This window comes from Octopus sinensis, linkage group LG1, assembly GCF_006345805.1.
Source record: "Octopus sinensis linkage group LG1, ASM634580v1, whole genome shotgun sequence".
Classification (NCBI taxonomy): Eukaryota; Metazoa; Mollusca; class Cephalopoda; order Octopoda; family Octopodidae; genus Octopus; species Octopus sinensis.
In genome coordinates, this window is record NC_042997.1 from 58,665,401 (window position 1) to 58,671,400 (window position 6,000).

Here is a 6,000-nt window from a genome sequence, read left to right on the forward strand (position 1 = left end):
GGCGTATAAACAAAACACATATACTATGTACATGTCATTGATAATGTTAACACTATTAGAACTACTTTTAATACAAAATTTAGTGCGTGTATATACATACATACATACATACATATATACATATATATATATACTATATATAATATATATATATATATATATATATATATATATATATAATATATATATATTATATATATATATATATGCACATACACACACATTTCTAAATCTCTCAGAGATTTATACAGTAGCAGCACGATAAAGTGATGGTATGTTGTCAACTTAATGTAACAGGCCCATGAAAAGGAAGAATGCTACTGCTATTTAACCCTAAGAAACACCGTTTCCTGTTGGCCTTGACACATTTCTTGTGTCCTTATGCTGGCTTTGCTGGGTGGAGGTGCTTATCTCCCCTTTGAAATCATAAGGACACAGGAAATGTGTCAAGGCCAACAGGAAACAGTGTTTCCTAACGCTAAATAGCATTCTTCCCTTCATAGGACTGATACATTAATTTGACAACATAGCATCACTTTATATATATATATAGATATATATATATATATATATATATATATATATATATATATATATATATATAATGCATAAATGCAAATTCATATATTCACGCACACACACACATGTATGTATGTGTATATATATATATATATATATATGAATATATGAATTTGCATACATGCATTTAAAATATATTTGTAATTGAATCCACACAACTGTTTTACGAGTAGATGTAAATGCGAAACGGATTAACAGTGCTACATTAGCGTATCATGTGCTATCGACAGACGCTAATTAGCAAATATAACTCTACTGCTCTAGTTATGCTGTGCAGCTATCACTATCACCGTATATAAGTCAAGCATCAGAGCCAAATTCAAGGTACCTATTGCCTTGACTGCGGTTATTTAAACCGAAAGATTTATATATAAGATAGAAAAGCCGTTGTTTTATGTTTTGGTTTTATATCTACTTGGTTTCACTTAGGTTTAACGATACTAATAACCAGTGGGGAACCGGACAGCTTGCCCGATGGCTAGTGGGCCCCTGCGCCATTAGAATCCATATATGGGGGCTCATGTTAATATCTAATGGGCGCATCCCCTCAAGTTTGAGAATTTTTTATTCACTCCTAGAAGAATGCATTAATTATTTCAGCCTGGCGGTGTTTGTAGAGAGTTGGAACGAATACTTTTAACAAAAAAATAATAAAAGATTAAATCATAGCATTGTAGTTGTCTCTGACAACCAATATTTTTAGACCCAGTCCACCACTGTCAATACCTTGTTGTTAGAGCTCAATACTTATATTCCAGAATAAAGTGTTAAGCTGTACAGTTCTTGTAGAAGAAGCAGCTGTAAGCTAATGATTATGATTACGTAATCTCTTCTCTCTTGCCATTCCATGAATTGTATGTATGTATATATATTATTTAACGATTGATTAAATATTTATAAGAATTTATCAAGTAGTTAGCGTGAAAAACCTCATAAGAGAAAACTCCAACAATTTTTCTCTTAAATATATTTATTTATATTATATAGAGGGCATTACTATACATAAATGCCACACGCTAGGAGGGACACTTACAGTCAAAACTACCAAAATAAATAAACACAATTTTGGTAGTTTAGACTTTATGAGTCCCTCCTAGCGTGTGGCATTTATGTATAGTAATGCCCTCTATTATATGATATTATATTTATAATTATATTATATTATATTATATTATATATATATATATATATAATATATATATATATATATACATATATATATATATATATATATATATATATATATATATATATCTATACATATTATATATATATATATATAGATATATATATATATATATATATATATATTATATATATATATAGGCGCAGGAGTGGCTGTGTGGTAAGTAGCTTGCTAACCAACCACATGGTTCCGGGTTCAGTCCCACTGTGTGGCATCTTGGGCAAGTGTCTTCTGCTATAGCCCCTTCTGAGTGGATTTGGTAGAGGGAAACTGAAAGAAGCCTGTCGTATATATGTATATATATATAAGTGTGTGTGTATATGTGTGTGTGTGTGTGTGTATGTATGTATATACGTATGTATATATGTATGTATGTATGTATGTATGTATGTATGTATGTATGTATGTATAACAAAATATTTATTCAAACATATTTATGCATGTATTATACATACATGTAAATATGTATGAATGCTTTGGTACGTACGCGATGAGGAAGGTTAACACGTTAGTGTAATAATATACTTTTCGTAAGCTAGGTCTGTCGTTTTGTTTCAGATCCTAAAAGCAACCTTCCCTTTTATTTACGTCATTAATGACCTGAAAAGGAATGAATAGCACACAACGTAATTTTCTTTTTGTCTTTTTATATATATGTATATCAGACATTGAGCTGTGTGGGACGTCAGACCGAATTTACATAAAAAGCTATCAAATACTTGGAACAATGTACTACAATTCGTTTAAAATTACTAAGTATATGTAAATGACTCTGAATAAAGTCTTGTACCACATTTGAAATCTCTACACAATCGAAATTAGTGCGGTTAAATCGTTATCATAAAGTCCTAAATTTCGCAATATACCATATGCCTGCTTGTATGCTATTAATTCTTTCTCTAAGAAACAGTATTGCTCCTATATATATTCATGTGTAAGTCGTTTTTAATAATTTTGTTTCACATCTTGATACCTTTATTTGCTAACTCAAAGTGAGAAGAGATGATTCTCATGCCTATTTTCAGTGCATGAGTGATGTAATTTCTGAAGCAAGGTATTAAACTCAGTTCACTGAGGGTTCATAGAATTCTACACTTCGATGTCGACACAACAGGCACCTATCTATATATCTATCTATCTATCTATCTATCTATCTATCTATCTATCTATCTATCTATCTATCTATCTATCTATCTATCTATCTATCTAGCTTGCTAGCTAGCTATACACACACACTATTCAGCCATTGAGTCAGCGAGGAAAAGGCAAAAGCCAGGACCCTTTACTTTCCCTGATGATACTGGTGCAAGGAAAAGGAGAATATATCTTCAAACCGGAAATATGCCCAAAGGCTTACGATAGAGGCCCTCGAGTATCAAGTAATGGTGTTAAACCGAACGGTGGATGAAGTCTTCGTTGTATTAGTTTGAATATTGGTTGTTTGTATGTGTATGTATGTATATTTTGCACATGTCTAGGAGTGGCTATGTGGTAAGAAGCTTGCTTCCCAACCACGTGGTTCCGGGTTCAGTCCCACTGCGTAGCACCTTGGTCAAGTGTCTTCTACTATAGCTTCGGTTCGACCAAAACCTTGTGAGTGGATTTGGCAGGCAGAAACTGCAAGAATCCTGTCGTGTATATATAAAGATATAAAGATATATATATATATATATATGTGTGTGTGTGTGTGTGTGTGTGTGTGTGTGTCTTTGTGTTTGTGCTTGTCCACCACCACCGCTTAATGTGTATATACTGTTAATAGGCCAATAACTGCAGTATTTGTCCTGAGATAACATCTTTTATTGGACGTGGTGTGTTAAATAACATCGGAAGAAGAACATTTTCTAACAGGGAGGATGGCTACCTAGTTGCTTACTAAGAACAAATGTTATCTGTACCGTGATAGTGGAAATAAATTACACTTGGTAAAGAATGTTTTAAAATCTTGTTTGAATTTGGCGTGAAAGTAGATGACACTTTTGAAAACCTAAACTCTTGTAGGGTCGATAAAATTATTGAAGAATATATTGAATAACTTTTAATGAATCGCTCATTATATATACAGATGAACAGCCCTTTATATACACGTGTCATCAGACCGATTGTCGTGACGCTATACGTAATATTTATCTGAAATATTAAAATTTGTTTCCATCCTTCTTTAGCCTTTTTCATCTTTTTGCTTAATTTTATACATACGTATATCATCATAAGGGCGAGTACGTATTGTATGCACTTATGTAATATATTTCAGTTGATATCCTTGTTTAACCGGTGAAAATGCACGTGCAAGTATGTATGCATGTACATATGTTTGTAGATATGTGTACATATGTGCATTTGTGTAAGCGGATATGCGAGTTGTATAGCTCCTGTTTCAATTCTTTAATAACTTAGATTATTTTCCAGTAATAACTCCTTAATGTAACACAGTTTTAACATTCTATTTATGGGCTCAGTTCTCTATGACACATTGTAATATGTGTTTCAGCCTATGAAGTTGATAATGTGTTATTACTTGTATAGTTTCATGTCATTTCCACAACCCCGCCTCTTGCTTTTTTTCGTTATCTTCTGTCTTATTTTCTGTATATATATGCAGTGTAGGAGTGATTATAAAATCTTGCGCGCAATACATCTGGGGAGAAAATTGGAGTGGTGATGTTGCTACAGCTTCCTCTTACGTCACTTATGTGTCTTTAAGATAAAAAAAAAAATGACTTACAAAAATCTCATTTCCGTTCTATTAAAAATCTCAGACCTTGTAGTAATACATAATATATTTGGAATATATGTTATCGAAGATAGTTGCAATGTTGTTCATTTTTGTCTTAAATAGCTCCTACTTGTGCAAACATATGATTACCTAACCCCTTCTTTCCGTAGCTAAATAGATTTCAGTATACAAAAATGGTTAGAAAATTTCGAATACATAGGGCCCAAAATCTAAAAGGTATTTTACTATGCCATATATTTCAAGATCACATGGGGTCCTGAAATGTTCCTGATTTTGGGTAAAATAAAATACAGGTAATTATGATTTTATTCAACATATTCCTCCTCTCAAATTTACGCACTTATTGCAGCGGTTCTGTAGTTTTTCTAAGCCCTGTAAAAGAACTCGAAAGTTAGCCTCCAACAAGCCTTCGCGATACCCTTAAAGCCTGGAACTTTTCAGCATCCCCATGTACGTGGCAGTTCGAATGAGTTAAAGATATGTGAAATTTAGAAATTAATTTGACTTACCTCAAATAAACTGGACTGACTATCAATTTTAAGAAGTATACTATCATGTTTTATAGATATAATAAACTATCATTTCAATAAAACTCAATCCACCATACTCTTTTAATTCTTTCAGTAACTAGACCACGGCCATGCTAGAGTATAGCCTTGCAGGGTTATTCGAGCAAATTGACCTCGTACTTACTTAAAGTCTGGTACTTATTCTGTTGAATCGTTAAGTTACAGGGGCGTAAACAAACTAACACAAATGTTCAAGCGACGGGAGAACACACACGCACTCAAATGTGTGTGTGTGTGTATGAATGTATGCATGATTGTATGTATATTTATGATGGGCCTCCTATGTTTCCGTTAATTAAGCTCACTCATAAAGAGCTATAGAATATGTGTCATCTGAAGTATATACCGATATATATATACCTATTCTTTTAATCTTTTATTTGTTTCAGTCATTTGACAGCAGCCATGCTGGTGCACCGGCTTTATAATATATATATTATATATATATTAAGCCAAGTCCTCAAGGTGGATAAAGACAAAGAGAGAGAGATGGAAACAGGAAACACCAACCACAGAGTGTCAAAAAATGACACACCCACAGCCACAGTCGAAGAAGGCAAGCAGGGCAAACAACAGATAGGCGGCGATGGGGAAACGGAAAATAACCACCCGGATGAAATACCTATGCAGAAAGGAACCAGTGGACAACCGTCCAACGGAGGAAAAAAAACAGAGAGGAACTGGGGACAAGAAAACCCGATAACATGCAAATTCTTCCGGAATGGAACCTGCTGGCATGGAGAAACAGGGGAAGGATGCAGGTTCGCTCATCCCAGGCCCTATGGAAATTGCATCAAACCCACTCGACCAAAATGCCTTAACCAAAACCAAGACCGAAACCAAAACCAGAACAAATTCAAGCTGCCCCAGAAATATGCAGACATAGTACGGAATGCCCCAACAAGGAGAAGGCGCACATTTGCAGAGGA